Source organism: Heterocephalus glaber, unplaced genomic scaffold (genome assembly GCF_053883595.1).
Source record: "Heterocephalus glaber isolate CG9 unplaced genomic scaffold, H.glaber_assembly_v1.0 deba00001504, whole genome shotgun sequence".
NCBI lineage: Eukaryota > Metazoa > Chordata > Mammalia > Rodentia > Bathyergidae > Heterocephalus > Heterocephalus glaber.
Window position 1 is genome coordinate 37,820,059 of NW_028258324.1, and position 21,502 is coordinate 37,841,560.

The following is a 21,502-nucleotide window of genomic DNA, read 5'->3' on the forward strand; positions in this document are numbered from 1 at the left end:
ATTGTTTTATTTGGAATTTTGGTAATTAAAAATTATGTTGGATTTCATCTAATGTACTTTGAAATTTATAAACATTTTTCTCCTTTCACCCATTAATTGGGTAAACTACGTTGATAGACATAATATCAAACTATCTTTGTTCTATTTGTATGAGCTACATGTGCTCATGCATAACTACTGATGGATTTTGTTTGCTAATATTTTCATCAGGTTTCTGCACTGACATTTAGGTTAATATCAATATGAATTATGATATTCATAAATGGAATGGATCTTTTTATCTTTTGGAAGTATTTGTGTCAGTGCTATTCTGTCATTATAAGAAGTTTAAATCTCAATCTCTTTACTCCTAAATATTTTAAAGCCATTGGAATTACCCATTTCTACAAAGATTTGGTAGAATTTACCTGTGTAACTTTCTGTGTTTGGTGCTTTGTGAGGCAGGGCTTTAACATCTTTTAGTTTCATGAGTTGTTATTAACCTATTTTGATGAAATTTATGCTGATAGATGACATGATATTTGTATGTTTGACGGTTTCATTTTTGTGAGTGTATGTAATCATTTTTAACATTTAAAGTTTTATAATATTCTTGTTCCTCTGCACCAGTTTAGAAATTAGGCATGCTTTTTATAACTGTAGTTTGTAAAGTGTTTTGTCAGTAAATGTGTAACAGTTTTTACAGGTAAGTTGTATGCACGTATATAACAAGAGGAGATAAATTGGGGAAGACAAACTGGTCTGGCAGGAAAACAGTTAATCCAGGGTGTTGAACAACTTTTTATGGGGGCTCTGTTCATGTAGAGGGCCACTTTGGGGAACACAGGCTTTGGAAAGCAGAGGATCATGAGGCAGGCCATGATCTGGTTGAAATGCCCTGAAGGTAAGATGTATTACTGTCATGAAAACTTGCTGAGGGTTACATTACTCACACATGCTTTGTCCATTTGGGTCTTTTTGTTGGAGCTGGGACAGAGTGACAGAGCTAAGCTGTAGGAAAATCACAGAAGAATGGCAGAGGCTATTGGGTCATTAAGGGTCAGTGTTTATACTTATATATGTAACAACTTCTATATTTTCTCATTGATGTTAGTGTTAAAGTGTGTATGTTTAACTTGGGAAGGAAATTGTTGAGGATCATGTTAGGTTTGCATTTGTATAGTGTTCATACAGCATTCTAAGGTGTTTCTTTTAAGTCATCTTTCAGTTTCATTAGAAGTAAGGGTTTTGGCCAGTAGAGAGATTCAGAAGATCTTAGACTTGTAAACATTCTCAGGAGCTCACAGTATTTTCATTCATTGTATCTAGCTTGATTAATACTACTCTAATTTCTAGTCACAACCAGTGTCACTACACTTGGCATTGTGCTCCCATTTGTCATAGGACCATTTAAGGAAGAAAGTTATAAAATGAACAATTGTGTTTATAAATCAAAGGAGTGGGAAGCCAGGTGTGGTGAAGCATGCCTGTAATCCCAACTACTCAGGAGGCTGAGACAAGAGGATTTTAAGTTTGAGGCAGCCTGGGGCAACTTAGTGAGACCTAAGTGGAAAAAAAGGTCTAGGGGTTTAGCTCAATGGTAGAGCACCCCTAGTTACCCCTACATCCCAGAAAGGGAGCGGAAAGAGCATAGTTTTAGTCAGTCAGATGTGAAGTCATGTCACTTTTGCCATTGAGCTACTTACTAGATATCTCTCAATTTCTAATTCCTCATCTTTATAATAAATAGGGCTAACAATAAGTATCTTGTAGAAGTTTGTGAAGACATAATGGGATAATGTATCTAACCTGGAACCTAATTAGGATTTAATAAATTTCTTAATGATGGGTTCAATTCCCAGTACCTCCCCCCCAAATTTCTTAATGAATTCACTTTTTCTTTGAATAGCTTGCATTTTAGTGTTAATGCATAATTTTCCTTCCTTCTTTCTTTCTTTCTTTCTTTCTTTCTTTTCTTTCTTTCTCTCTTTCTCTCTTTCTTTCTCTCTCTTTCTCTTTCTTTCTTTCTTTCTTTCTGGGATCGAAATTACATAATTTTCTTTAAGTCTACTTCCATGCCATCTATTCATTCTTTTACTCAAAAAAGTCTTCATTGAGTACTTTGTGTCAGGCACTATTCCAGGGGCTGGATTAGAATAATCATCCAGACAGGCAAGATCCCTATGCTTAGGAAATTTGCATTCTAGTAGACAGGTAGAAACAAGTAAAAGAACAAATTAAACTAAAAAATATCAAGTGGTGATTAGCAATGTGATGAAAATACAAATAGGAAGAAATATAGACTATGAAGGGTGCTTCTTTAGGTTGAATGGACAGGAAAAGCCTCTTGGTTAAAGTGACATTTTATTGAGACCTGAATAGTGAGAAAGAATGAGCTGTTCTAGCTATGTTAAGAGCTGGAGGAAGAACATTTCAAGTAGAAGGACCAGCTTGTCCAGAGGTGGCAGAGAGCTTGTTTTGTTCTAGAAAGAGAAGGTTGAAGCTATTTAAACAAGGGCCAGATCTTGAGCCATCTCACAGGCCAGCTTCAGGAGTTTGCTGCAGTAAGTTTGGACTTTCTAAATATGTATGGGTACATTTTAACTTATGACTGAAATATTGTTCTAATAGTCTAGTGTCAGTGGGTACTTGGATAATATTCATAATACTAATAACCTTTGGGGGTAGAATGAGAATGAAAGCCTTATCTGAATATAGTGAAGTAAATTAAAAATCAAGGTGAGGGCTAATACACATAAATACCTTTTAAAGTAGCTGATGAGAGGTGATTAAAATAATAAGTGCATATAATTAACTTTTAATTATTTTCTTATGCCATTTCGTGTGATAAATCTGCTTTGGATATTGTGGCATCATAGGAAAAGTTATTGCCAAATAACAAATTTATGCTAAATATCACTCACATTTGATGGTAGCTTAGAATTAATAGTATATTTTAAAAGCTAAACTTAATTTTAGAAAAGCTTTACATTTGCAGAGCTGTTGCAAAGAAGGTACACAGAGTTCCCATATACTGCACACCCAGTTTTTCCTGTTATTAACATTTTATATCAGTATGATTTTGAATCACTATTGAGAAATTATTAACTAAAGTCCATACATGCAGTGCAATTCTGACCGAACTCTGTGTGTTAGGGCAGATTTCACAGGTTGAATACACAGTTCTTGACTCTTTGCATTTCAGACACCAGCTGCAAACTCTGGGTTTCCCAGACTTCCCATGTTTCTGGACCTTGTGGTTCAGTAATTTGCAAAAATAACTAACAGAAAGTAGGAAAATGCTATAGTTATGATTACAATTTTCTATATAAAGGATACAAATCAGGACCAACCAATAAAGAGATACATAGATCAAACCTGGGAGGACTTCATATGTGAATCTTTTATGTCCTTAGGATGTATCACCTTCCTGTCTCAGCACATAGATATGTGATTACTAACTAGGAAAGCTTTTTGTAGAATGTCCCTCAATTGGTTTGTTTGATGTTTTTCTCAGGATTACATTGAGAGTGTAGTTTTTTTTTTTTTTTTTTTTTTTTTTTTTAGGAGGAAGACCAGAGAGGTAGAGACTGTTCTTATCCCATAGTACCAAGAGTATGAAACTAATGTAACTTATGGCTATTGATGTTGACTTTTGACTACCTGGCTAAGGTAATGTCTGTCAGGTTTCTCTCCTGTAAAGTTACCCCTACTCTTTTCCCTGTTTCATACTGTCTCACTTAGATGGAAGTCATTTTGTGCAGTACAAGCTTAAGGAGCAGGGAGTTATACTCTATCTCCTTGAGAATGCAGTAAAGGTATTTCTGATAGGGAGACAAAATGATTTGAAATTGTAGACCATTAAGAATATATTATAAAAATGGAATCAAATATGTGTCATTTTTAAGAATTAGAAAACTGAAATTGTTGAGCTGAGTGGGACCCTTCTTTAGATGAACAAATTCAGAGGGGTCATACAGTTAGAGGCAGATAGACTTTGCTATTGGGGAGGGGGACCTTGATAATTAGAGGACTGCATCTACATCTGCCTCAAGTTCTTTATGACCTGTGACATGTGAAGTAACCTATGGTGACTCCACTGAATAAAAAGCCACCTCTCCTCAGGCTTTCTAATGTGTTCTTGGATAGGAAATATGGTAAGACAGACTCCTTTCTAAAGTGGTATGCATGCTGTATTTAGTTTCAGCTCAGTAAAGTAGTATACATGTTGATTTCCACAAAATTTAAATCTTCCATGAGCTGAAATTTAGAAGTTGAACTTCAACAGTTTTTAAAAATCAGGACAGATTCAACTTTTGGCTTATGGGAGAATTGTTTCAATATATCATGAATATTCAGGTTTTGTGGTCTGGGTTGCCAAATTATTTCTAGACATGCTTAGAGAAAAGATGATTACTATATTAAATTTAGCAGTTAGTGATACAGGAAAGTGAATTCTGAGTTGGCTTCAGCTCTGCTGTGAGTGGTATCACCATCTCCAATTGTTCTTCTGGTGATGAAAATCGAGCTTCCAGATACATGCAGAAATATGAAATTTTAGGTTAGCATATTAACTAAAAAGCAGTTGGTATAAGGAGAAATAATGTTATTTGCCTTGTAGTTTGATTTGCATCTTTTTATTATTATTCTTTCAAATGCTCCAAGCAGCAAGCAAGCATTATTTGTAACATCTAAAAACTCTTTGCCCATTTTGTCTTCATTATGACGCATGAAGTTCTTAATAGACTGATTAATCCAAACAGTACAGTACTCTCTGAGAAGAAGATTGTCTTCACTTTATGGAAAGAAGAAACCCAGGGAGTAATGGTGAAATGATCCGATTTGTGGCAGTGGCTGAACCTAGATTAGCCTGGGTCAGCATTGCTGGGTCTGTCTGAAGAAAATGAGAGCTGGTTCTTCAGCACTAGCAATGGAACCTTCAGCACTACAGACTGGAAAAATCAGATGACAAGCATTGGGTTACTTATTCTGAGTAACTCTAGACCGGGATTTCTAAACCTTAACACTATTGGCATTTTGGGCTGGATAATTCTTTATTGCAGTGGGAGTTGTCCTGTGCATTGTAGGCTGGTTAGCAGCAACCCTGGCCTCTACCACTGGGAATAGCCTCTATCCCTTACAGTTGTAGCAAACAAAACTTTTTCCAGATGCAGCCAAATATCCTGTGGATGTCACAGTTGCCCCTGGGTAAGAACAGCCTGTATACTACCTCCATCCCGCTTCTGTGCTAGGATTTGAACCCAAGGCCTTGATTGTGCATACTGGGCAGGTGTTTGACCACTGAGCCACATTCTCAGCACTTTTCAATTTTTAAAAAAAAATTTTTAGGAAGGGTCTGGCTGAGTTGCCCAGGCTGGCCTTAAACTTGGATCTTCCTGCCTTGGCCTCCAAGTAGCAGGGATTACAGTGTAGGCTACTACTCCTGGCTCCAGGCCCCAGTTTTGATGGTGAGGTGTAATTTAGCATTACTATACATCACCAGGCTCATTTTCTCTATCATGTTTCTAGATCTAGTTTATAAGATAAAACATTAACGAGTAACTTTACATAGCAAATTTATCTTGACATGATATTGGACAGTTTTAAAGTAGTCCAAATCATATAAGTTATTTCCCCAGATGAATTTAAACTATCTTCAGTTACTGCTTAATTTTATTCTTATTTGTTTTTTTACTTTCAGGAAAACTGCAAACTTTCCCTCCTTTGTCACTTTGCCATGCCTCACAGGACTCCCCTAGCAGTTTTTTTCTGCAGTTCTCTGATCTCAAAGTGGCTTTGCTAAGACAGTGCTCCATCCTGGTGATTTCAATTAGTTATTTCTTCACAGAAAAACCTGACAGGGCTGACCTCAGAGAAATCCAGATTTCCTACATCTGGACTTTAAGTGGAGAAAGGGAATACTGTACTTTCTTTCTAAGCAGAATACCAATTGGCAACCAGGTCTTCCATCTCTCAGTTTCCTCCGAGGAACTCGAGGCTTGAGAACACCCTGGCCTGGGAATATCTGAGGGAGTATGTTTCTTCTGCTTCCTTTGAACATTTTATAGGTACATTTAAAAAATACGTTATAGGGCCGGGGATGTAGCTCAGTGGCACCGTGCCTGCCTTGCAAATACAAGGTCCTGAGTTCGATCTCCGGTACCCCCCCAGTACATTTTATATATATATATTTGGCTCTGTCTGGACAAAAAGTATATGATGTTTGCTTGCTTGCTGCAGTGCTCATATGTGAATGAAATAAAGTGAAAGAAAAACCTATAAACATCTCTTGCCTCTATCACTTTCCCCCTTTGAATTTCTTAAAAAAATTTTTTTCGCCGCCTGCTGTGCAAGAGCAAGGACCCAAGTTCGATCCCCGGTATCAAAAAAACAAACTTTTTTTTATTAGTAGATGTTTGCAGTACATAATGAATATATTCATTGTGGGGAGTTGGAACATCTATATATCACATCTTATTTCTCTTTACTTCCCCTTTCCAGTCTCTCAATCCCCAGATCCCCTCCCATCTACAAAAGGTCTACCTGTTTCCTGTTGTCTGTCTTTTGTTTTGCTCTTTAAATTATTTATACTGTACTTTGCTTTTTTCATATAAAACAAATAACACTTAACCTGTCTGATTTATTTTGTTTAGCATTAGGGTCTCAAGGTACATCCATTTCCTGCAAATGACACAAGTTTATCCTTTGTGAATATCCACATGGAAATATTCTCACTTTTTTATATCTGATATCTTTGGTCATCTTAGGGGCCCAGAGGAACATCATTAAGAGTTCGAAGGAGTTGCATTTAAATTTGGTTCTGCACCTTTTACTAGCTCAGTGCTTCATCTGTAAGAAGGTATAACACTACCCAAATGATGGGGTAAGTGTGGATTATTGAGCGGCATTCGAATGGCTCTGAGTGGGGCCCCCTCCACGCACAAGGCTGGCAGGGTTTGTCAGCTCCCTGGCTGGACTGAGTCAGCGCGGTACCATGAGGCTCCGGTAGTTAAGAGATATGGTATCTGAAAACCACAACGTTTAAAAATGGAACTTTTGTAATAATATTGAGGCTCATTTCATTGATCTTCCTAGAAAAAGAATCTCTAATTTCACTAATAAGAGCATGAAGGAGGTTAAGAAATCTCCAAAACAGTTGGCTGCTTACATAAATAGAAAAAAACAGTCCTCTAGAAGTGGGGTCTGTGACATGGCAAAGAAAATGTGGCTTGTTCAAGCTTGTGCAGATCACCTGCCTGAAAAACTACACCTCGATAGTCAGACATATGTGGTTAACTCCAGTGATTCTGGTTCACACAGAGTAAGCCCATCATCAAAATATAGTGGCTTTTTTTCTGGGGTTTCTCAGGACCATGAAACAATGGCCCAAGTTTTGTTCAGCAGAAATTTGAGATTGCGTGTAGCTTTAACTTTCTGGACAAAGAGAAGTATAAGTGAACTTGTAGCTTATTTGGTGAGGATAGAAGACTTTAGAGTTGTTGTAGATTGCCTTCCTGTGCTCACCAATAGATTACAGGAAGAAAAACAATATATTTAACTTGGCTGCTGTAGTAGATTTATTGCCGCTAGTAAAGTCATTACTTAAAACCAAATTTGAAGAATGTGTCATAGTTGGTTTAAACTGGCTTCAAGCAGTAATAAAAAGGTGGTGGTCAGAACTGTCATCCAAAACAGAAATTTAAAATGATAGAAATATCCAGACTTTATTTTTTTATTTTAATTTTTTATTTTAAAAATTATTGTTTTTTTTTTCTGGTACTTGGGATTGAACTCATGACCTTGTGCGCTTGCGAGGCAGGCGTGTCACCACTGAGCTAAATCCCCAGCCCTGAAATATTCAGATTTTAAAACCATGATTACATAGATTGTGGGAACAGGAAAACCATCTTAGTTTCGCTCCAGGATATACTGGTAATATAGCTGAGGATGTAGATGCTTATTTATTGGAGTTTCATTAAGAGATTTCATCTACTAAAGAACATTTGGTTATTTAAAACATCCTCAGACTATATAATTTCCAACTCTGAATTGTGAAAGAAATCAAAACCATCTTTTTCTTTTAAAAATCCATATAATGAAACCACTAATGAAACCCTAACAATCTACTTCACATTGAAGTGAGAAAATAGCCAAAAGGAGCAGCTTCAACTTCAATGAGGTGAAAGTGAACTATGAAGATTGTTTGCCTTTCCTGCATTTGAGACTTACGGTTATTTAGTAACATTGTTTAAGTACTACTGGGTCTTAATGAAATCCTGCTTTGGAATATAATTTATACTATGTGAAAAAATGAGACAGGACTTATTAATAGGAACCACAGAAATGAGCCATCAATTTTTTGTTTTATAAAAAAACCCCTAAACATGTGCAGCTATTTTCCCGTGTTAGACTCTTAAAGTTTAAAATATCAGAGTAAATAATTAATATTAAAATGTTTTGTACACACTAAGATACTGTGTATACAAAATGCCTTAATTATTAATAAGCCAATGTGATACCACTGTCTTGTTTTTAAAAAATTAAAACTAACTGTTTCTGGTATGATACAGTTACAGAATTTAATCAGTTTTACATTCATATAGAATGTTTTTGTTAAAACATATGCCACACCATTTTTTGAAATGTGAGCATATTGTTAATATTTCTGATTTTTTTGGCCAGAATTTTCATGTCATGTATGTTTGGATGTATGTGTTATTGCTGTATAAAGGAAAAGGTGAATATATATTTGTATAAATGTTTAACTGGAAATATCCATGGAGTTGGCTAATTTATATTCACTTTTTATTGTGTATAGATCTCTAATATTTTTCATTTCTGTATCATTTAAACTTCATTTGAATAAATACACTGATATTTCTTTAAAAATGTGTGTATTATCTGTAATCAGGTGCATAATAGAAACTCAATGAAATATAGTTCCTGTCCTTTCACTCTCCCTGCCTTTCTTACCCTTTACATACTAAAATCAGTTAATTCCAAATACCTTGGATTATCCAGAGGATAAAAGGAGTTCATCTCCCACTCCTGTCTCCCATTTTCACTCTGTCTACTCTTTCTTTTTTTTTTTCTTAGATTCTTTTATTGGTACATTTTAGGTATACAATACATTTACATTTATCATTGGGGTACTTGTACCTTTACATGATGTATCTTGGTTCTTATTTTTCCCCCATTTCCTGTCCTACCTTCACTCCCTCCCTGTCTACTCTTTCTAATACTTAACATGCCAAGTATGTTCATGGCCTTTGCATTTTCTATTCCTCTTCCCTGGAATGTGTAGCCCTGGATCTTCACATGGCATACTTTTTCACTTTCTACAGGTTTGTACGTCGCCTATCTGAGAAGCTATCTCTGACCACTGTATATATAACAGGATCTGCTCTCTGTTTCTTGGTACTTCCCATTCCTTTTACTTTGCTGTATTTTTCTCCATGCACCTATTTGCCCATTAATCATTTGTGTAATGTTTGTCCCCCTCCGCTGGTATATAAACCTCATAAGGACAGGGCCTCTTTGTTAAATACTGTATTCTTTTTTAAAAAATTAATTTTATTGGTACATTTAAGGTATACAATATAATGACATTCATCATTGGAAATTTGCATCTTTACATAATCCATCTTGGTTCTTATTTTTTCCCTATCCCCCTGCCCTCCCTTCAACCCCTCCATCACTCCCTTTTTACAAAGACTTTGTTTCCATTTTTTAAATTTTCTCATATTAATTCCATTCCCTTCTTTCTTTTCCTCTGCCCCTCCCACTTCCCCTTCCCCTTTGCCCCTTTTCTTCCTATTTCAAATTATCTATTATACCGTTTAGTCCTTATTTACACTTTCAGTTTCTCACACTGGAGAAATGATTTGGTATTTACACGTGTGTCCTATTTATTTCACTTAAGAGTATCATCTCAGTGTGCATCCATTTAGCTATAAATGCCTCTAACTTCTCATTTGAGTAGTACTCCCTTTTATAAAAAAATCAGATTTTCTTTGTCCAGTCTCCAGTTGATGGGCAATTGGGCTGCTTCCAAGGTTTAGCTATTACAAACTGTGCTCCTATGAACATGGGTGCACATATATCACTGTGGTATGATTCTTTTAATTCTTTGGGGAAGATCCCCAGCAGTGGAATAGCGGGGTCAAATGGGACTTCCAGTCCTAGTTCTTTGAGGTATCTCCCTACTGATTTCCACAGTGGTCACACCAGTCTACACTCGCACCAATATTCTTAGTGTCAAAGAGAGTACTTGGTCTCCATTTGTTTGCTTGGTTTTTTTTTTGTTTTTTTTGGTACCAGGGATCAAACTCAGGACCTTGTGCTTGCGAGGCAGGTGCCAGAACCACTGAGCTAAATCCCCGGCCCTGGCCTCCATTTGGTACTCACTTAACGTTTGTTGAATGCACAAATAAATGACACTGTTTTCTAACCATGCTACATTTTCCCTGATGTTTTTCAAGAAAAAAAATATGTACTGATTTAAAAAATAATTATTTGCTTCCTTATTGGTTTTGTCTCAATATTATTCAATTCAGAGTTGACCACTTTTAGTCTTTAGTGATTTCTTCTGAGGCTTTTTTCCTTCAAAGAGGTTTAATTTTAGAGAACATTTAATTGCATCATTAACTTTCCTGTCTATAGGTCACTGTTGTGTGGTGGATTGGGAAAACAGAGAGACCTGTGTTCTATTTATATCAATTCTTTGTGTCCTTCAGTGGATTTTCAAAATCTTTAGTACTTCTTTTTAATGGAGAAGTTGAAAATACATGATTGATAGAAGTAGATTTTCCCTCCCTCCCTCAATCCCTACCTACCTCCTTTCCTCCCTAATCTCCTCCCTTCCCCTCCCTTCCTCCTTCTTTCTACCTTCTTTCTTCCTTCCTTCCCCTCCTCTCCTCTCTCCTCCCTTCCCCTCTCATTTCTTTTCCTTTCATTCTTTCCTTCAGTAGATTTCCTTTTAATAACCTAAAATGATATCTAGAATGTTTTGCAGCCCTAAATGCCAGTTGGCTAGTGTAGAGAAAATCTTGTTTGTTGTGTTTTTAATTTCTTTTTTTTTCTTGAAGACTAATGTACAAAATTAAAAACAATCAGAGTTGTTGTGGCTTGCGTCTAGATGTCCCTTCAAAGCTTTATGCAGTTATAGGTGAGGCTTTTTTCAGAGGTGGCTGAATCTAGAGTGTTTGATTGATTCATGGTGCAATGCTAGAATTAAGGGTGGGTGCTTATGAAATCAGCCCACTGATTGGTTTGGCACTGCCCTAATCCCAGTAGCCTAGGTACAGTATAAGGGACAGAAAGAGGTTTGTCTTGTGCCTTGCTTGCTTTCCTACCTTCTGCCTGCCATGAACAGTTTTTTCTCTGTGGTGCCTGTCTGCCATGTCACTCTGCCTTGGAGCCAGGTGATTATAGACTGAAACCTCTACAAACTGTGAGCCAAATAAACTTTTCTTCCTTTAATTTTGGGTGTTGGGTATTTTGTCTCAGCAATGAGAAAAGTAACTAAGACAGTTGTGTTCATTTTTACATTAGGAGTTCTGATGATAATCACACTTGCCAGCCAGGTGATTTGTCATGTATCTCTTGCCTATTTTAATTTTTCTGTTTGGTTCTTCACCTCTGCCTCTGCAGCTACACTCCCTTGAATTGATAAAGTACTGAACAAGTACTAAGAAATGGAAGGTGTGGTAGCCTTATAGTTATACATCGTTCACATATTTTTTTCAGGTGGGAAACAGTGGTTAACAGTTCAATGTTTTAACAAACTTATATATGATAGATTATTTTAAAAATTATAACCAGTTCACATTAATGTGGTTTCTTTAACTGCATAAAGTTTTCATTTTCTCATTACAGTGTATAACATGTTCAGAGAATTTATGCTTTGCTACAGGTAAGCTTTTACAATTTAAGAAAATATATTACTCTGCCTTAAAGATAGATAAACGAGCCATTTTTAGGAAAATGGATGCACCTAGAGACCATATTGTTAAGTGAAATAAGTCAGACACACAAGCTTAAATATCACATGATTATAAATAAAGAGCAAATTATAAATAAAGAGCAAAATAAAAGATAGATAATAGAAAGTAAAGAGATAGATCATTCTCAAATGGGAAGGGGATGAAGAGTTGGCGGGAGGAGAGGGAAATGGGATAAAAAAGTAATTAAGATGAGGTATGTACATATACCAACTCCACACAAGGAATTTAAACATTATACACTGTAAGCATGTACTAATAACCCCCCCCAATAAAATATACACATATAAGTACATCTCTTTTTCTGGTGACAGAATAATGAGATTTACTGAATATTTCCTAATATTCATTAGGCAATTTTTTTTGGCTCTTTTAGTAATAATAAGAAAAAGCTCTCCGCTTTTCTCCCATTCAGTATTTTGTTAGTTGTTGCATAACTATATATGGCCTAAACTACCTTGAGGTATGTTCCTTCTATACTTAATTTGTTCAGAGTTTTTATCATAAAAGGATAGATGTCTTTTATGCATGTATTTGGATGATCCTATGAATTTTGCCCCGCATTCTGTTGATGTGCTGTACCATTTATTGATTTGTGTACATTCAGCCATCCTTACATCTTTGGAACAAATCCCATTTGATCAAGGTGAATAATCATTTTGATATGCTGTTGGATTTGGTTTCCTAGTAATTTGTTCAGTATTTTTACATTCATGTTCATCAAGGATATTAGCCTATAAATTTCTTTATTTGTTATGTCTTTATTTGGTTTTAGTTTTAGAGTAATGTTGGCTTTGTAGGATGTTTGGAAAAATCCCTCCCCCTTTAATTTTTTGAATAATTTAAGGAGAATTGATACTAGTTTTTCTTTAAATGTTAGGTAGAACTCAGCAGTGATGCTGGCTCCTCCTGGGCTTTTCTTTCATGGGAGATGTTTTGAGACTAATTCAGTGTTGTTTCAAGTTACTAGTCTGTTCAGATTTTCAATTTTTTCACAATTCATTCTTGGTAAGATATATGTGGACCATAAATTTTTCTGTTTCTTCTAGGTTGTCAAATTTGTTGGCATAGAGTTGTTTATAATAAACTGTAATGATCCTCTATTTTTGTGGTGCCATTTATAATCTCCCTTTTCATTTCTGATTTTATTTATGAGTCTTCTTTTTTTTAATGAGTCTTCTTTCTCTTTTTAGTATTTAAGGGTTTCTCTATTTTGTTCATCTTTTAAAAGAACTCTTTGTTTTATTGAATTTTAAAATTAGTTTTGAGTCTATTTCATTTATTTTTGCTCTGATTTTTTAAATTATTTCTTTCCATCTCCTAATTTTGTGTTTGGTTCTTGTTTTTCAATTCTTTGAGATGCGGCAGTAGGTTATTTGAAATCTTTCTGTGTTTTGATGTAGGTGTTGATATGGTATATTGTCTGAATTTTCATTTGTTTCAGAAAATTAAAAAAATTCCTTCTTGATTCCTTCTTTGATTCATTGGTTGTTTAAAAGCAAGTTATTTCACTTAAGAATATGGCCTCAATGTGCATCCGTTTAGCTATAAATGTCTCTAGTTTCTCATTCTTTATGGAAGTGGGAGGAGTAGGGGAAAGAAAGAAGGGAAAGGAAAAAGTATGAAAAAAGGAAAAAACGGAAACAAAGTCTTTGTAAATAGAGAGGGGTGGAGGGGGTTGAAGGGAGGGCAGGGCAATGGGGGAAAATAAGAACCAAGATATATCATGTACAGGTACAAATTCCCAATGATGAATGTCATCCTATTGTATACCTAAAATGTACTAATAAAAGTAAGTTAATTTCCATGTATTTGTCAAACTCAGCTTTTTCTAAATATGAACATAAAAATTTAAGGCTAAACTCAGCCTTTTCTAAATAAAAACATTAAGCCTTTGCTTTGAAGAACATTTTGCACTTGGAGCAAATAAAAATTTGTTAAGTAAACGAATTTTATGTGTTGCAAGGCTGGAAAAGTAATATACTTCATTTCTGGCAATCTGGGATAGAGAACTGTCCAATTTAGTCTACCAGTCTATAGCCTTCATGTGATAATGAGTAAATAAAGCATAATCATCTGTATTTTCTGAATTTTATGTACATCAGCAAATGGTTCAAACTGTGTTTGTTCCCATGTGCCACAAGTTCTTGTACTTGATGTGATGAAACTTGGCGTAGCACTGTCCTCCAACAGAGCAGTGTCTGGATGTTCATGCTGAGGTAACTTGCACTATCTTGACTTTACTCAGGGGATTTCTGCAGTTTGTTTGTTTGTTGTTTTTTGCTTTCTGAACTGTGTCCATGCCTCTCTTTAGTTATTTTTCTTTAGTAATTTTCTTCTCCTTCAGTACCTCAGCTTAAGATAGTTTTACTCTGTGTAATGCATGGGGCTTATATTATTTACAGATTATATATATTATGTAGGTAAATATTGGGCAGTCCTCTGTGTCACACATAGTTTCAATTTACAGAGTCATTTTCATCTTTCCTTTTAGTTTCTCCTTACTTTCAGCCACTGTCTAATCTAGGCTACAGCTATTTCTATCCATTTCCTTGGTCACTGGGAAAGTGACCCCCACCCTCAGTTCTTAGCTTCAGAAGTGTCTTTCATCCCCTCTTTAGCCTTCTTGTCCTGGGAGTTAACTCTTATGGAACTCCTCCTCTCTGAACTGCTTCCTTACATTAGAAAGGCTTATCTTGGCCTTGTTTTGGTTCCACAGTGTTTCAGAAAGCTGTTTTTTTTCCTTCACTCTGCCCTCATGGTTTTACCCTCCTTTTTCTCACTCTGGGTCCTTCTCTTCTTTCCCATCAGGTGTTGTCCAGATTTGTGATGGTGATTGGTTGCATGATTAGGAGAGAAGTGTGTTCATTCAGTGGCTAGGCTGTGGTATACCATCTCAGCAAATGATAGAAACCTGCAAGCCAGAATTCAGAACTGAGGTTTCAAGATGCTGATGTGACCATATACAGATGTTAAGATTCCTTTCAAGTTAAGCTTTGAGCCTTTATATTCAAATATATTTTCCATTCACTGCCTTTAGAGATTTTTTTTTGAGCTCATGTAATAATCTGTAAAAAAACTGGAAGACCCTTAACATAGAGATTGTTAAATATAATTTAGCTTCTAAAAGCTTCTTCTCTGTCAAAGAAAGGACTATTGATTTTGTTGAATTATAAATATTATTATGCAATCTCAAGACTCCAAGGATTATAATATCTCAAAGTTCAACAATCCATGTTTGAAAATCAGAATGCCTGAGAGAATCTCATATCCATATCTAAAATTAGAAATGACACACAGAGACTACAGGCAGTTTACCAGACATGCTAATTATATGTTTTTTCTTTTTGGGAAAAAAGCCCTAAGAAAAAAAATGAAGCAGTTAGCTCTTTATTAAATAAAGTGTATCTTTCTTTGGACAGTACTTATGTCTGCGTATTTGATTTGAGAATCAATTACATCCATGTGTCTATGATGTATTTATTTCTTCCCACTACCCATTTTTGATGCATTAATAACTAAATGGATTCTAATTTCCCCACTTGGTATTTTATTTTTCCCTAATCAAATCTATGTTTGCACAAATATTCACATTTCCGAACTTTGTTTATAGATAATTATTTTTGGGAAATACGACTTTGCTATACTTAAGCCAACTGCTTTTTTTTTTTTTTTGTGGGTACGGGGATTGAACTCGTGACCTTGTGCTTGCCAGACAGGTGGAGGAACCACTGAGCTAAATCCTTCGTCCAGCCAACTGCTTTTTTAATAGATATTTTGAGCATCTTCCGTAAGTGCTGTTCGCTATGCATGAGGACTAATGTACACTCTATCTTTACCTTGTGATTTTAAATATATACTGATTTCTTAGAGAATGTTTGAAGAATTCACATTGGCAACTAGCTCCTGCAGTGTTTGGCAATTGATTATCATGTATAGGATTTACCTTCTCTTATGTTTGGGAAATTGACTTTGGGGAGCAGATGGAGGAAAGACCCACATGGAGGAAGCAAGTACTTGCTGGGGACTGAGTGACCTCTTGGCACCTGGGTTCGCTACCTCCTGCTGTCAGCCTGTCCTGGTTACAGCTGGAAGTATTCCCAGCCTACAGAGGATTGCTGCCCAGGGCCTAGAGCTTTAGCCCTGCTTGCCAGATCATCTGTGATTTTTGATTACCACCTCTGTATTCCATCAGCATATATAATTTAGAACTGATTATAATTTACATCACCTTGAGGCCTAATAAATGTGATCTTTACCTGCATCTTAATATTTGTCAAGCTGTTTTTTTTCTTCCTATAGTTAAAAGTAAGGATGTCCTTTAATGAATCTGAAAATGAAAATGTAGAGGACTAATTTCAAAATAGTGTATTTGCATTAATGAGTGGGGGAAAATTTTTCATTATTGGACTTGCCCAATTGCTTTCTGCAACACTGCAGTTTAAGTTCACATTTAAATATGTATTCAAATATAAGTTGGACCCCTCCTTTAAAATCCTTCAATAATGTTCTATAATGTAGCAAAAAGGTATAGTCTATACTTGCAGCTTATAGGCGGAATCTGGTCTGCAGTCTCATGTATTTGTCCTGTCTAGCATTTAAAAGCCTACAGATTTCACATGTCAACCAGATTCTCAGCATCCCTTGAAAATCTGGAGAGTGTGTCAATATCGTGCCCTTATTCTTGCATTGGCTAGAGCTAAAAAAGCAACAGTGCCCAACCAATTTGAGCAGTCGGCCATGGTAACTGGTGCCTTAAACTCAGCCTGCTTGGCCCATGTACATTACCAGCATTGGGTCTCTTGATCTTCTGGAAAACCTCTCCAACCGTTTTCCCTCTTGTGTTTGTACCCATGCTTTCTAGCCTTTGGATCTTTGCACTTTCTAATTTCTCTTCTTCTTTTTTGTTTATTTTTGGTTTTTTTGTAGTACTGGGGTTGAACCCAGTACTTTCATACTGAGCTATATCCCCAACCCTTATTTTTTATTTATGTTCCACTGATTGGCTAGCTGGGTGGCTGCTCCCTTTTTATTTTTTAGTTTGAAACAGTCTTGCTAAATTACCCACATGGCAATTGAACTTGTGATCCTCCTGCCTTAGCCTCCAAAGTATTGGGACTTGGAGGCATGTACCATTATGCCAGCTTAATTCTCTTGAAGTTCCTATTCCCACTTACCCCTCTTGGCTAATTCTTGCTTAGCTTACAAGGCCAATTTGATCATGGTTTTTGGAAGCCATCTCTGACATCCCTCCCTCTTTGCCCAGCTGTGTTAATGTCCCTCTGCAGGGTGGCCTTCAGTGACTTCTGTGCCTCAGTTATAGCACTTGGCATACTGTAGATTAACTGTTAATTATATGCTTCCCCCCACCTTAGATCCTGGGCCATAAGAGGAAGGTCTTTCAATTTTTGGTGCATAGTAAGCTTGCAATACATTATTTTTATTGATATACTTTAATATTGTAAAACGGTGATTCTATCTTTGTCTTAGCTGTATATTAGAATTACATGGACAACTTTAGAAATTATCAGTATTCATGGGAGTTATAACAGAATCTTTTGGGGTTAGGACCCAGGCATTAGCAGTTTTAAAAACTCCTCTGGTGTTTCCTGTATGCAGTTAAGGTTGAGGGTCACTGACATGAGGCATTTGTGTAATCTAAAGAAAAGCAATATATCATCATTTAATTTCAGGTTAAAATATTGATGAACATTTTTACTGAGGTAGCATATGGACACTTAGAAAGGGGGATACATATCTTCAAGTAATCAGTTTCTCCTACAACAGTCAAACCAGTTCTACATGCTTTATATTGGTGACAGCTAACAAGCAATGTTGTTATATGCAGTACATTAATAGCTGTCTATAATTTTGATAGTTATATAGCCATGTATCATTTTCTTTTTTTTGGTATACAATATAATGAAATTTGCACCTTTACATAATCTCTCTTGGTTCTTATTTTTTTCCCATTCACTTGCCCTCCCTTCAACCCCCCCATCCCTCCCTATTTACAAAGACTTTGTTTCCATTTTTGCATTTTCTCATATTAATTCCATTTCCTTCTTTCTTTTCCCCTACCCCTCCCACTTCCCCTTTCCCTTTGCCCCTTTTCTTCCTATTTCACATTATCTATTATACCTTTTAGACCTTATTTACATTTTCAGTTTCTCACACTAGAGAAAGAATTCGGTATCTACACGTGTGTCCTAATTATTTCACTTAAGAGTATCACCTCAATGTGCATCCATTTAGCTATAAATGTCTCTAATTTCTCATTCGAGTAGTACTCCTTTTTATAAAAAAACCAGATTTTCTTTGTCCAGTCTCCAGTTGATGGGCAATTGGGCTGCTTCCAAGTTTTAGCTATTACAAATTGTGCTGCTATGAACATGGGTGCACATATATCACTGTGGTATGATTCTTTTAATTCTTTGGGGAAGATACCCAGCAGGGGAATAGCTGGGTCAAATGGGACTTCCAGTCCTAGTTCTTTGAGGTATCTCCATACTGACTTCTACAGTGGTTGCACCAATCTACACTCCCACCAGCAGTGGAGCAGGGTTCCTCTTTCTTCACAGCCCTAGCATTTGTTATTGGTTGATTTTATAGTAACAGCCATTCTTTCTGGGGTGAGGTGAAATCTCAGTATTGTTTTCATTTGCATCTCTCGAATGACCAGTGATGTTGAACAGTTTTTCATATGTTTATTTGCTATTTCTACTTCTTTGTCTGAGAAATGTCTGTTCATTTCAGGTGCCCATTTTTGGATTAGGTCTTTAAATTTGGGAGGTTTTTTTTTAGTTCTTTATAGATTCGAGATAGTAGACCTTTGTCTGAGGAACAGCAGGTGAAGATTTTTTCCCACATTGTGGCTTGTCTCTTCACACTGCTGGTGGTTTCTCTTGCTGTGCAGAAGCTTTTTAATAAGAAGAGATCCTACTTGTTGATTGTTTGTGCTAGTTCACGGACAATTGAGGTTTTGTTCATAAAATCTTTTCCTACACAATGCCTTCAAGAGTTCTACCTGAGCTCTGTTCCAGCTGGTTCAGTGTTTCTATTTTAATATTTAGATGTTTAATCCATTTCGATTTTAATTTAGGGCATGGTGAGAGATAAAGGTCTAGCTTTAGTCTGTGGCAAGATGAAACCCAATTTTTCCAGCACTGTTTATTAAAGAGGCTATCTTGTCAGGGATTTAGCTCAGTGGTTCCAGCTCCTGCCTCAGAAGCACAAGGTCCTGAGTTCGATCCCTGTTACCAAAAAAAAAAAAAAAAAAAAAAAGGCTATCTTTCCTCCAGTGAGTGTTTGGCTCTGTTGTCAAAGATGAGGTGGCTGAATGTGTCTGGGATTGTTTCTACATCTTGCAATCTGTTTCACTGGTCTTCAGGTCTGTTTCTTTGGCAGTATCATGCTGTTTTTATCACAGTAGCTTTGTAGTATAGTTTCAAGTTGGGGGTTGGGATACCCCCCCACCATGTCTGTGTTGCCTAGAATTGCTTTTGCTATTCTAGGTCTCTTCTTGTTCCAAATGAATTTTTGCATTGTTTTCTCAAGGCAAAGTATGAAGTATGCTGCTGGGATTTCAATTGGGATTGCATTGAGTCTTTATAGCAGTTTTGGAAGTATGGCCATTTTCACTATGTTGATTCTTCCTACCCAGGAGCAAGGGATGTCTTTCCATTTCCTGATATTCCCTTCAATCTCTCTTTTTAGAGTGCTATAGTTTTCTTTGATTTTTTTCTTTAGGTTGATTCCTAGGTGTTTCAGTTTTTTGGATGCTATTGTGAAAGGAATTGTTTGCCCTATTTCTCTTTCAGTGTGTCTGTTGTTTGTGTAGAGGAAATTTTTTTGTGTTGACCTTCTATCCAGCTACTTTAGTGAATTTGGTTATTAAGTCTAGAAGACTTTTGGTGGAATTCTTGGGGTCTTTTATATAGAGTATCATGTCATCTGCAAATAATGACAATTTGACTTCTTCATTTCCTATCTTTATTCCTTTTATTTCTTTCTCTTGTCTAATTGCTGTGGCTAATGTTTCCAAAACTGTATTGAACAGGAGTGATGATAGTGGACATCCTTGTCTTGTTCCTGATTTTAGTGTGAAGGATATTGGTTTTTGACCATTTAGTATGATGTTGGCTGTTGGTTTTTCATAGATAGACTTAATCAGGTTGAGATAAAGGCCTTCTATTCCAATTTTCTATAGGGTTTTTATCATGAATGGGTGCTGGATTTTGTTAAATGCTTTTTCTGCATCTATTGAGATGATCATATGGTTTTTGTCCTTGACTCTGTTAATATAGTGTATTACATTTATTGATTTACATATATTGAACCATCCTTGCATCCCTGGGACAAATCTGACTTGGTCAGGGTGTATGATCTTCTAGATGACCCTCTGTATTCTGTTTGCCAGTATCTTTTTGAGGAGTTTTGCATCTATGTTCATTAGGGAGATTGGCCTGTAGTTCTCTTTTTGGGTTGGGTGTTTCCCTGGTTTTGGAATCAAAGTAACACTTGCTTCCAGGAATGAATTTGGAAATATTGCTTCCCTTTCAATTTCATTGTTGAGTTTAAAGAATAATGGCGATAGTTCTTTAAATGTCTTGTGGAATTCAGCAGTGAAGCCATCAGGACCTGGGCTTTTCTTTGTTGGTAAATTTTTTATTACATTGTCATTTTCACTCATTGTAATTGGGGTGTTTAAAATTTCTATATCTTCTTCATTTAACTTTGGGAATTCATGTGTATCTAGGAATCTGTCCTTTTCTTCCATGTTTTCCATTTCATTAGAGTACACGTTCTCAAAGTAGGTATTGATGATCCTCTGGATTTCTGCTGGATCTGTTGTGACTTCCCCTTTTTTGTTCTTAATTGCATGGATTTGAGGCTTTTCTTTCCTTTTTTTGATAAAGTTGGCTAAAGGTTTATCGATTTTATTTGTTCTTTTGAAAAACTAAGTCTTCATTTCATTTTTTTTTTATTGTTTTCTTAGTCTTCATTGCATTGATTTCTGCTCTGATATTTATAATTTCCTCTGTTGTATGAGCTTTGGGTTTGTCATGCTCTACTTTTTCTAGGCACTTGAGGTTCTACATTAGGTCATTTATTTCAGTTCTCTCTGTTTTCTTAATATGGGCATTCGCTGCTATTAACTTCCTTCGTAGAACTGCTTTCATTGTGTCCCATAGATTTCTGTATGCTGTACTGGCATTATCATTTACTTGTAGAAACTGTCCAGTTTCTTCTTTAATTTCCTGTGTGACCTATTGGTTGTTCCGGAGGGTGTTATTCAGTTTCCTTATGCTTGTGGGGGTTTTGTGATTTCTTATGTTATTGATCTGTAATTTTATTACACTATGGTCGATAATATACAAGGCGTAACTTCATTTCTTTTACATGTACTTGAACATGTCCTATGAGCTAGCATGTTGTCTATTTTGGAGAATGACCCATGTGTAGCTGAAAAGAATGTATATTCTGACTTTGTGGGCTGGAACACTCTGTTAACATCTGTT

At 36.1% G+C, this 21,502-nt stretch overlaps 1 protein-coding gene and 1 pseudogene across 2 annotated transcripts in view; both read left to right on the plus strand.

Annotated features, from left to right (window-relative positions):
* Ppm1l (protein phosphatase, Mg2+/Mn2+ dependent 1L) overlaps window positions 1-21,502 on the plus strand; it is a 351,730-nt gene that overhangs the window by 30,090 nt on the left and 300,138 nt on the right. The window lies entirely within an intron of this gene.
* The window catches only part of LOC147825312 (KATNB1-like protein 1 pseudogene), a 31,001-nt pseudogene continuing 9,499 nt past the window's right edge, over window positions 1-21,502 (plus strand). Inside the window, exon 1 of the transcript XR_015441132.1 lies at window positions 1-21,502. This exon is cut by the window's right edge and continues 9,499 nt beyond it. The product of XR_015441132.1 is annotated as a KATNB1-like protein 1 pseudogene (transcript).